Genomic DNA, 13,643 nt, shown 5'->3' on the forward strand with positions numbered 1-13,643 from the left:
GACTGATTACATCAAATGGATGAAGTTGCGCATGGATTGAAGTTGCTCAGGTTGCAATTGGTGAACACAAGGGATTCCCATTCTTGTGATTATAAATATGGATTTTATTTTCGTTACTTCTCCATCATGCCATATGTAGTGGTTTTTCTTCAAAAGAAAGGCCTTTTCTTTCTTTGTTCAAAACTAGCAAAACGTTGGGGTTCATTAAATAAAGGGACTTACCATAAGCATTTTCAATGAAACAAAATGAAAATTTTATTTCTGGATTGTCATGAGATTATAAACATGAATATGGACATTTTTGTAGTTGAGTATGACATATGTTACTAATGTGGGAGCACTCCATGGATTCCCAACGCAGGAATAAAAGGAGAGGAGGACAGTAAAAAACCATAGCATGAGCAAAATTCCATGCTAATATAAAAACATTTTTGCTTTGGGGTCTATGTTTTATTTTTATGTGAGATCCACGTTGAAGGTGGTTGTCGGCAAAAAATAATGGAATTCATCTTGGGCAGAACCTCACACATTATAAATGTGCACATTTGAGCATCCACTACAAGGAAAGATCCTTGGCTGCAACATACATTAGGAACTCCATTTTTATTGTTGATCACATGAGGAGCAGGGGCAATGAAATTAAGCAATGAAAGGCTCCACATTTGGGAAGTGCTAACATGTCCACCTACCTCCATGTACACGTCCAATATGGAGAGGAAACAACCCACATTTTTAAAGTAGCTGATGCTTGAGTAAGGCACTCCATTAATTGAAGAGGAAGCTCACACATTAAAAGAGGCAGTGAAGTTGATTAAAGAGCCACCCAATCAAAGCAAAGAATTTGCCAATAGTAGAAAGCCACTGCAAAATGAAGGGAAAGCCAATACCAAAAGTTGAAGCCCATGCACGAGACAACAAAGGAAACTTGAGGCAGCAAGGAGATATAAAAGAGGGAGACGTCCAAGGTACAATGCTTATAGAATTCAGCCAAATCTTCTGTAAGAATTATCCCAATGAGAATTTATCACGTAAGTAGAATTTAGCCAATGTATTCAGAAAATCTCGCGTAAGCTTTTCACACTAAAACTCTGTAAGAATTGTGTTTCTTTTTATGTGAAATTGTATGGGTAAAGACTACATTGAGATTTGTAGAGAAAGGTATATGTAGAACTCTAGAGATTTTGAACTCAAAGGTTAACTTGGTAGTGTGTGCATATGTGTAAAAGAATCAACAATAAGTTTTTGAAGGTGTGCCCACAAGTAGGGAAAAGAGAGGGTGTTTAAACTTCAGAGTGTTTGGTAAGGCCCCGCTTGGTTGGGGAATATGAATTTTTTGCATAACCAAGTTATCTTATAACTAGGTTTTCAAAAACCTGGTTTTGTGGTTTGGAAAGCCAATGGTTCATTTGGTTGGCACGAAAGATGAATATACCGTGGACCCCACAATATTATTTTAAAAACTGCCATAAAATTCAAAACCTGGTTTTAATTTGGAATTCCACCTTTTTATTGGAAGAAACATCTTCCAATTTTTTACCAAAATTGGAAGATGAAATTGAAAATCGGGTTATAATTTTAACCAACCAAACACCATTTTTTTTGCAAAACTTGGTTTTATCCCTGATAACCTGGTTTTGGCCCTCATCTTCCAATAGCCAAATGGGGCCTAAAATTGGACCTATTGCAGTAGATTGTCAAATTGATAGGAAACTTAGTTTGTTTCTGTAGTAATGAGTTTTGATAGAGATCTTTATGGTAAGGGATCAAGCTGCAGTTTGAAAAAGGAGAGAAGCCCATGACCTGCGACTCACGAAGGGAACAGAGGAGATAAAGATATATCCCACATTCATGTTGCAAGGGGATATTTTTTTTATTTTAAAAATAGTAATGCACTCAATAAGCTTAATGTCAATAAGACAATGGCTTTTGAAGCCAAGCGCATGTGTAAGTGGTTTCGGCCAGCCAGTTGGTGATAAATAATAAATTTTGAATGAATAAGCATGCAGAGGGGATGATGTTAGCTTTGTTAAAGGTGACCAAAAAACTAAAAAATCTGGCCCCTTGCTACTTCACTAGTTGAGAAATCTCAAAAATCTAGCTAGCGAGATTGTCGAAAAACTCTGAAAATCAGCGAAAGCAAACTCCAATGTGAAATGCAATGTGGATCCCGCATATAATTGCAGTCAGTGAACCAGTGAGTGACATGTGGTGAGAAAGCAATGATATGGCATGTAAAATGAGGATGGAAGGAGATTGCAACACGTGTCCTGATGGTGTGTTTGTCACTACATCACCAAGTAGAAGATGCACGAGAATTACCATAGTGACATGGCGAAGGTTGATATGGTGAAGACATGTGGCAGATGATGTAGATCATGCAGGCCAATCAACATGTGACACGTGGCGCAAGGCAAACCTATGTTGACCCTGAATCTCAAGGATGTGGGCAAATATAAGAATTTGCTAAAAAATGATTTTCCTCTAATCATTTTGAAAGGGCACGTTTAGAATTTTTTTAAATTCAAAAGGTCATTTTTTATAAAGTTTGAACCTTAGGACTTTTTAAATTTTTCAAAATTTAAAATCAAAGATGTTGTAGACCTGATAGTTATAACAGAGGGGCATTTTTTGAAATAAGATTATGGGGGTTTCCTATAGGCAAAACATAGACTCCAATATACTGTTGGAATCAAAAAAAGACGAGCTACCCACATTTGGAGCTTGTTTTTGCACAGGATTTCACCAGTACATGCCACAAGAGGTTTTCTCTCAGAGTTTCAATGACATGTTTTATTAGGTGTTTCAAGTTGCTTGTTACAAAATTCAGTGGAAAAACATCACGAAAGTATTCAGTGACTATTGTATTAGATTATTTTGAGTTTTTGTGATGTTTTTGGCTTCAATTTGGTAAATTGGCACATATACGGGTTCATTAGGAAATATTTATCTTTACTGAGATATTTTTCATTTGGAGACATAAAATAGAAAAGATATGATTAGCATTTATAGAGAGAAGGTAGAGAGAGGCTTTTTCAACTTCTTGGGAACGAATTCTGAAGGGACACTTGTGAGTTGTAGATTTAATCCGAGAATTCTTTCCTCTATATTTATCTCATTCTCTCTCATTGTAAAGGTTCCATTTTCTAAAAAAAAAGTTCATTGCGATGATACCATTGAGGGTTTCAATTTCACTGTGAGACCATTGGTTCCAATTTTTGACATGTTTCCTTGACTGTGACACCATTCTTTCGGCATAATTCTTCTTGTATGAACAACAATAGGATGATTGTGATATCCCCATTTCAGTATATAAATTAATTATACATAAAGAGTATATAATATTAATAATCGATAATATTATAATTATATTAAGATATAATTCATAATATTATAATAATCATATATTATATAATTTATAATTAGATATATTATATAATTATAAGTATTAATTATACATATAAATCTATCTATGAGTTAGATATTTATATGCCATAGATAATCAGTACATATCTATGTGACAATAATATATGATATTATATCTTTATTATATATTAAAGTAATATTTAATTATGATTCATATATAACATATAATCATATATAATATAATAATATATAATATATACTCATATATTATTAATATTAATATATATTATTAATATTAACATATATTATGTTAATATATAATTATATATAACTATTATAATAATATAATAAATACCTTATTAAATATATTAATGAAAAGACGCAACCCTATGAAGTGTTGATATATATATATGTGAGAATTTCAATCATTAAAGGGGAATCAGATATGAATGATCATGAAAGCTTTTGGAGAATAAAGAAGCAAATCAGATGAAAATCTAATGGAATCTATACAAAATGGAGAAAAAATGAATATGTCCAAAAGGGGACATTACAAATGGTATCAGAGCACCTTTCTTGCTAGCCTTTGGAAAGTTCCAAAAGGATTCTCATTTGGAGCAAAATAATAAAAGACACAAAAGAACATGACTCAGAAAGATGGAGATATAAAAGCCAGGCAAACAAAATATCAAAGCCCTAAACACAAAAATAACTGTGAGCAAATTAAAGGTCATAGTTGTGAATATAAAAGGTCGAGGCTCAATGCATATATGTGATCGTTACCAATAACTACAGAGGAAAGATAATAGGCCAAATTGTCAACTTATGATATCAACTAAATCTAATCCATTGGGGGGAAAAACCATAGAGTTAAACAATGAATCATAACAGTCATTCAGGCTATAGGTTAGCATGATGACACTCTAAATAGGAAGTCAAAAATCTAATAGGGGAATAAGATGATTGGAGGTGTCCTCCAACTTTCTGGCATACGCATTCAAGAGAATTCTTAGGTCATTGTTATAATCATCATTATCAGTAGCAACAAATACACTTAGACAATTATCCAGTCAGTAAGTGTTGCTGCATTATTAGCATTTTTTGTAATGGTGATAAGATATAATCACTGTCATGATAAACTCAATACATGATATAGAATTCCCAAAATTTTGGAGATTGGTAACGTCCAACACATAGTTTCATCGATTAGATAATAGAAAGCACAGTATGATCATGTAAGAATTCTTATTATATATAAAAAGACATTTATCCCTTATCGAGTTTGCTCAAATCAAGCAACACTCGCAAAGGTTGCAAGTATAAGTTGCCAACCACAAACAAAACCACTTGCAAGATCATATTGTGATATTAGAAGCACACTTATTGCAAAAATAAAATATAATAATCAGGAACAACAATTACGCTGGACGCCACAACTTTATTGGTCAAGGTATTCTGTTAGAATCTACACTAGAAATTCTCATATACATTGAGATAGAAGAAGTGCAGCTCAATGTTAGAAGAAAATAAAGGGCATCAAATTGACTTTACGGAAAGACATGAGCAACATACTTTATAGGAGCATAAATTAGGAATGTCATAGGAAATATATTGATTCCTTGGTGTGTGATACCCAATGTAGACATTAGCACAATACTAAGTAATCTAATTTATAATCTCACGCGAGAATCTAGACTTCATTGCTGCATCTGACCATAGAGGAAAGCTCTTGGAATATGCCAATCATGGAAAAAAGAAAATATACAACAACGTTAATACCAAACACGGGGAAAGACGTGGTTATCAGGATCAGCATCAACACTTTTGAAGGGACCTTTATTGGAATTTGCATTGGGTTTTGAAGTGTCAGTACTCATACCCGAAGTGACTGATATGAATCTAAGATGGAAATTACAAAACAAGAAGGGTTAGGTAGGGTTGAAAGAGAAGAGGAAGCTTAAATTAATTAGTATGGTACAAGGATTGCTCATCAACAAAGAAAGAGAGAATACACTTGCAATTCATGATTGTTATATTGTTGGTGACAATAGAGAATGATGATATATTTTCTTACAATGCATGGAGTATAAAGGGGGATAATTTTTATATAGAATTTTAAAAAATATAAACAAGGAAGTAAGGAAGACAAAGATGATATCAAGTACATAAAGAGGAAGAAGTTTCTAATTTATCAATTAAATTGAGAGTGAAAAGTAAATCAAGAGAAGATCCTATTTGGGACATCATAGTTATATTAATATCGATAATGGAAAGAGGTATATGATTAAAGGATAAAAACATCAATGTGGAATGAGAGAGCAAGACCATCATGCACTCCTACATCATCATCCCATCATACAAGGTAATGAGGTAAATTATATGTTTTCTTCATATATTATGAAATAATTGTTATTATTGACATATTTTGTTATTGTTATAGTTTAAATACTTACTATCAATGGTTCTAATCAAATAATTACAAGGAAATGACATTGATTTTTAAGTTGACAATAACCAAAGAATGATGTTAAAAGGTCATCATCTTCCAAGATAAGGTAAGGCCTATGTTGGAATGGGCTAGGTGACATCACGCGAGGTACTGGATAAAGCCTACGGGTACCGGGTAAGGCCTCAGTGATGGGATATCTCAGGGTACATCATACAAAGGCACTATCTTGGAAATGATGGTTGGAGAGAGGTAATGATAATGAGGGAGAACGGTGAGGCCCACTTGGGTAACAGGGCACCCTATTATGGTTTCTCCTCCTATAATTGAATGATAAGATTAACTATCTGATATTTCAAAGATTATGCTTTAAAAGACTTCTTATTGGAAAATAGTTGATAGAATCACCTTAAGATCATGATTCTCCAAGTTGAGATAAGGCCTGCGGTGGAATGGATTGGGGGACATCATGTGAGGTACCGGATAAAGCCTACAAGTACCGGGTAAGGCCTCAATGATGGAACATCTCAGGGTACATCATACAAAGGCGCCTTCTTGGAAATGATGATCGAAGGAAGGTAACAATAATGAGGGAGAATGGTGAGGCCCATTGGTTGGGTAATAGGGCACCCTATTATGGTTTCTCCTCCCATATTTAGAAAATGATGAGTTAGTAAATGGATTGAGACTATAAACAACTTGTAAGGAGATTGAATTATAATGTGTACTAATGATCTTTTGGTTGTAGGTTCACAATTAAGGAAAGGCATAATGTATGTCTTATGTGTTTGCATCGTGTTTGCTCCATGTCTTTATCTATCTGCATCGTGTCTACTTTGTGTTTTCATGATATGTCTACATCATGTATGCTTTGTGTTTTCATTCAATGTATATTTCATAAATCTTTTTGGTATTTTAAATGCAAGTATGTTTTATGTCTATGAAAAAGCTTGCGTATGAATGATTTGCTTGAGGACAAGCAAATTCGAGAGGGGATGGCTATGATATCCCCATTTTAGTATATAAATTAATTATGCATAAAGAGTATATAATATTAATAATCAATAATATTATAATTATATTAAGATATAATTTATAATATTATAATAATCATATATTATATAATTTATAATTATATATATTATATAATTATAAGTATTAATTATACATATAAATCTATCTATGAGTTAGATATTTATATGCCATAGATAATTAGTACATATCTGTGTGACAATAATATATGATATTATATATTTATTATATATTAAAGTAATATTTAATTATGATTCATATATAACATATAATCATATATAATATATAGTCATATATTATTAATATTAATATATATTATTAATATTAACATATATTATGTTAATATATAATTATATATAACTATTATAATAATATAATAAATACCTTATTAAATATATTAATGAAAAGATGCAACCCTATGAAGTGTTGATATATATATGTGAGAATTTCAATCATTAAAGGGGAATCAGATACGAATGATCATGAAAGCTTTTGGGGAATAAAGAAGCAAATCAAATGAAAATCTAATGGAATCTATACAAAATGGAGAAAAACTGAATATGTCCAAATGGGGACATTACAATGATCAATATAGATAGTTCAGATTTATTAGGTTCTTTATGAGGTAATTTCATGCATTTGGTTGTATTGTTTCAAGGAAATGAATACAAATGAGCAAGAACTTCATTGAGTTTCATCTTGAATCTTGTCTCCTATTTCAGTGAACTTCAATGTTTTACGATATTTGAACAAAGAGCCTAGATCGTAGTTGCAGTCCCTTAAGGCTGTATGTTGTCTTATTGTTGCTTGTAACTCAAGGGGTTATGTAAATTCTTTAGTTAATCAATAGGGATGTAGGTTTATTGAGAAAGATATCATGTAAGAATGAGGTTTGAATTGAGCACAAATATTTATTTACAAGGTAAATATATAGATCATATATATGAATATATAAATAAGTATCAGATTTCCAGATGTATGCATTTGATTCATGGATTTGCCCAATGGATTAGGCACTAGTCAGCTACAAGATCATTAAAGTCTTACTACTCCATATCTGAGGGTTTGTTGAATTCAACATTATTAACCAAATGATCTTTCCCTTTCGTGTTGAAGGACCTAAATGTAATGCCCTCACTTAGCTTCCAAGATTCATAGATTTGCATTTAGCTATTGTGGATCTGTGTCTTTTCTTAAGCCATTAGGAGATATAAGGGTTTTCATCTACTTAATAGATTTAGGGATATGTTTTTGCACTAGTACGGTATCGATTGAATCTCAGGTCCACTCGCCTAGGTTTTGCAGAGCCTAAAGTAGAAGGGTCGAGCCTTATAGTTGGCTCGGTGTCTGAAATGGCATGTTGAAAATGGGAGTTAGTTGCCCCTAGATATGTCATATTCTCATTGGGATAATTGAAAACCCTTTAGCATTTTCAAACACCAACAAAATGGCGACTCTACTGGGGATTGTATTGAATCTATATGATAGACAAATCTTGAGAATTTAAAGAAAATTCAATACAACAGGAAGGATTTGCTATAGCAATAGGGTTTCGAGGTGTTTTCCATATCCTTGCTGAATTTTGCACCCCAGCTAAGCTTTAGTCATGGACAACAGTAAGTTGTGAAATTGGATGTAAATTGTGTTCTATGACTGTTATAGGTCTATCTTGAATCAATTCAGTTTGCAAGTGTTGTTGAGAAAGTTTAGAGTCAAGAATTGATTTATAAAGTGTAGTTTCTTTTCAAGATGGTAATCATCTACAAGTTTCTCATACATTGAAGGTCTGGCTTAGATTTGTCAAGTGAAAAATTATGTTTTATTTCTCACAAAGTGTGAGTAGCGACTCTCAAATCTCTGTACCAGTTTGTTCCTAATTGATTTCATTGCAAAATTTTGAAGGATTTTCAATTATATGGGCAGATCTGAAACTATTGATAGATCTTGGAAAGGAAGTTTTAAATTCTTGATAAGTTTTAAAGTGTTGTTTGCAATTTGCTATTATAAGGAATTGAAGTGTAAAAAGTGAATCATAGTAGTGATCTCTTTATCCTCTTGAAAGGAGGTGGTGACTCTACAAAGATATGACCAGTGGTGTGAAGGAATTTCAGTCTTGCACCTATGCCAAATCAGCAGATCAAAGTATACCATCAGCACTTGAGGTATTTTGGTTTTCATGTTTTCTTTTCATGGAAGTCAAAAGTTGTTGAAAGTGGTTGCCTCTATTCAGTGATTTTCAGCACTAGAAAGAAGAGGTAGAAATTTTGCTTTATAATGGAGTCAGATCTCAGATCTAATATTAGTTTTCCAAATTCTGAGAGTTTAGAAACTGTGAGTAATAACATTGCTATGTTGAATAGACTAGTCTACAAAAGGATTGTCAATCTTGTAAGAATTGAAGTAGGAAGTACTCAAGATTTAAGTATCAAACAATGTTACATAAGGGTTAAATCAATAATCAACAAGATGTCTTTTCATTGTAGACCTAAGGAATCTTCCCTACCTAGTATTTTCCTTGATGTTCTAGTACCTGATTCAGTCAATTGGCTAGCATCTATAAGATTACAAAGGTTCTTGCAAATTGAAAGATTCATTGAAGAAATGGAAAGAAGTGATTATAGATTTCATTTTATTTCCTCAAATGATAATAATGAGTGTGCTGAAAGTTAGGGTAGTAATGAATATAATGAATCTTTATATAAAGATAATCTGTCTTCAGAATGTGAAGAGAAGGATTCAAATACAAGTGAATTGGGTAATTGATATCTGCATAAGGAAGATGGATGTGAAAGTGAAAGTGAACTTGGTTATTGTAAATATGAAGTTGAGGAATTATGTAACAACAATAAGGGTAGTGATTACTATGATAATAATGAATCTTGTCACAATTCTGATTTTCCAGATTGTTATACTAATGATCTTGCTGTTGTAAATTCTTCATGTCATCCAGATGATAATCATAGTCGGGAGAAGATTTGTGAGGCAGTCTTCTTGAGCTCTAATGAAATCTTTGTTTTGTTGGCTCATGATTTTGAAAAACAATTAAGTGTTTCTAAGGATCTCCATATTTTCTGTCATAATGTTTCTTCATTCAGTCAAGTTACTTCCCCAAAATTTGATGTAGAAAGAGATGTAGAATCTGAACAATCCTTATCAAATTTTGGAGATGTAGATGATAGTAACTTAAATTTCTTTGCACATGACGATTTGCTGGATGTAGAGAATGTTAATGAAGGGAAGTTTAATACTGTTTCAAATTCTTTCCATGCTGATCTTGCAGAAATTTGTTTTGATGTTTCATGTGATGAAAAGGAAAATAGTGCAGGTTGTTAGTCTGATTATAGATCTTCTTTATATGCTGATAAGCCTTGGAAAGTTAAGTTCAATGTTTATTCCAACATTCAGTTAGATGAAGAAAATGATAGTGATCAACATAGTTTAGATCAACACTTTCAGAATGAGTTTTCATGTTTGGTAACTAATAAGTTGTTTGAAGAATGTGAAGAGGTTTCAGCAAAAGATAAATCTATTTCAATGAGTAACATGGTTGCAAGTAGGCAACAATCAGATTTCACATATTCTTCACATCTAGAGACACAAGGTGAGTTGCAAGTCTTTGGTACATACAACTTGGTGAATGATGTAGATTATGAAATTTTTGTGTTTTCGATCAGCATGCATGAATCATCGTTGAATTTTGATTCTCAGTTCAATTTGTGTAGTCATGAGAATACTGATGCTTTTTCTCATAGTGAGCATAAAGATGAAATAGTCTTTGAATTTTATAGGCACTATGAGAATGATAATAATTTCATTTTGCCAAGTGATGTGATTCAAGATGCTAATCTGATTGGTAAAATTGAGAAAGATAATTCCATTTTACCTCACATAAATGGTGATCAAAATTAGGTTTATGATAGAGGTAAGAATTTTTGAAAACTTTTCAGTGGCCCGGGGCCATCGCTTATACATAGTAGTGTAGTTTTTCCCTACTTTCAATAAGGTTGTTCAAGTGGAAGTTTTTGTTGTCAAGTGTGTGGTCTACTTCTTCTAGACATCTGAATCCTTGCCATGTCCACAAGGGACATGCATCCCTAGATAGAGCCACTGTTGGGACTGAAAATTGCATGGTCCATTCTCAGTCACTTTTTGAAAATTTTGAAGAATCAATACCCTAAAGTGCTTTTTATGCATATGTAGCTGATTGTTAGTTTGAGGCCTAGTTGGTGTTTGAGTGGCTTAACACCTTTCATTTGACATATGCATGTGATCCACAATGTTATTTTGCCATCCCGAATCATTCGGTGAAGTCCTATTTTGAGCTAGTATCAAAATTTGCAATTCTGCCTAAGTGTCAAATAGCGACAAGAGGCCCAGTTTGTCTTTGAATATCTTTTACCCAGGAATGTTTCATGACCTGCCACTTTGGGTATCTTTAGTATGCATATTAGAGAACCTATCTTCCAAGTTTCAAGTCATTTCAAATCCGTTTGACTAGGTTTCGAACCCCTCAAAGTTGCTCATTTACTATTTTGTACATTTGTGTAGTAGTTCACAATTCTGGGAATCCATGTTTGACCAATGATATCTTTGACCCAGTTGACCCAAATGAAGAAATTCTTTTTGCACTGTGTTATAGGGGTCAGATGCTTCATATGTTCCAATTTTGGGATCATGACGAATCCATTTGATCAATTTGCTAACATGATTAAAAAACTAGTTTACATTGTTTTGCTATGACTAAGGTATCTAGATTGATTTGTACCCCTGTTCAGCATGTTATAACTTTAATCCGATGACTGGTAAGCCTAAAATGATTTTACCATCATGTTTTGTCCTAAAAATCCTTGAAGTATGCCAATTCCCAAGTCATGAAAAATCCATTTGCATACTTTCATATGTTTGTCCATTTGACAAAAATTACTTTTTTGACATGTTTCCCAGTTAAAATTTCCAAGCCCCTGTTTTTGGAAATTTTTCAAATGCATCCTGTGATTCGTCATGAGTCCAAACCATAGAATTATATTCTCTTCATGGCAGAGAACCTACATCCTAGTTTTCAGAATCCCAAGTGATCAATACCCCAGTTTATAATGCTGAACCCGAGCCCAGTTTATGTTTTTTAACTTTGTTTGCCTGAAGGATAATTTAAGTATGGATGCTCAGAAATTAAAATATTTTTACTGGAAACTTGTCATGGGCTGATAATTTGCAGTATGGTAGAGCGTGTAGGATTGAACACTCATCTTGATTCTCGTGGTTTAGTTACTTGATTGAATTAGTTTTTAAGGCCAGCTGGAGGGCCTCCTGACACAGATTTCACAGTGGTGTGGAAATGATTTAAGAGAATTTTTAATGGTGATTCGGTCCTCAAATTTTTTTTTCAATCAAGTTGGAATGACCATTGGAATATTTGCAAGGTTAGTTGTTCGAAAGCAAATTTTTTTAGCCGGACCCACTTTCGGGCTCGATTGATTACGTCAGATGGATGAAGTTGCACATGGATTGAAGTTGTTCAGCTTGCAATTGGTGAACACAAGGGATTCCCATTCTTGTGATTATATATATGGATTTTATTTTCATTACTTCTCCATCATGCCATATGTAGTGGTTATTTCTTCAAAAGAAAGGCCTTTTCTTTCTTTGTTCAAAACTAGCAAAATGTTGGGGTTCATTAAATAAAGGGACTTAGCATAAGCATTTTGGATGAAGCAAAATGAAAAATTTATTTCTGGATTGTCACGAGATTATAAAAGGGTGCAAGCTCAACATGAATATGGACATTTTTGTAATTGAGTATGACATGTTACTAATGTGGGAGCACTCCATGGATTCCCAAAGAAACAATAAAAGGAGAGGAGGATAGTAAAGAACCATAGCATGAGAAAATTCCATGTTGATTTAAAAACATTTTTTCTTTGGGGTCTATGTTTTATTTTTATGTGAGATCCACGTTAAAGGTGGTTGCCGGCAAAAAATAGTGGAATTCATCTTGGGCAGAACCTCACACATGATAAATGTGCACGTTTGAGCATCCACTGCAAGGAAAGATCCTTGGTTGCAACATACATCAGGAACTCCAATTTTTTTGTTGATCACATGAGGAGCAGGGGCAGCAAAATTAAGCAATGAAAGGCTCCATGTTTGGGTAGTGCTAACATGTCCACCTACCTCCACTTACACGTCCAATATGGAGAGGAAACAAACCAAGTTTTTGAAGTAGTTGATGCTTGAGTAAGGCACTCCATTAATTGAAGAGGAAGCTCACGCATTTAAAGAGGCAGTGAATCTGATTAAAGAGCCACCCAATCAAAGCAAAGAATTTGCCAACAGTAGAAAGCCACTGCAGAATGAAAGGAAAGCCAATGCCAAAAGTTGAAGCCCACACATGAGATAGAAAAGGAAACTCAAGGCAGTAGGGAGATATAAAAGGGGGAGACGTCCAAGGTAAAATGCTTACAAAATTTAGCCAAATCTTCTATAAGAATTATCCCAATGAGAATTTATCACATAAGTAGAATTTAGCCAATGTATTCAAAAAATTCTCATGTAAGCTTTTCACACTAAACTTTGTAAGAATTGTGTTTCTTTTTATGTGAAATTGGATGGGTAAAGACTATGTTGGGATTTGTAGAGAAAGGTATATGTAGAACTCTAGAGATTTTGAACTCAAAGGTCAACTTGGTAGTGTGTGCATATGCATAAAATAATCAACAATTAATTTCTGAAGGTGTGCCCACAAGTAGGGAAAAGAGAGGGTGTTTAAACTTCAAAGTGTTTCATAAAATTGGACCTGTTGCAG

The sequence above is a fragment of the Cupressus sempervirens genome, chromosome 6 (assembly GCF_028749045.1).
Source record: "Cupressus sempervirens isolate cs-2001-9-10 chromosome 6, ASM2874904v1, whole genome shotgun sequence".
Taxonomy (NCBI): Eukaryota; Viridiplantae; Streptophyta; class Pinopsida; order Cupressales; family Cupressaceae; genus Cupressus; species Cupressus sempervirens.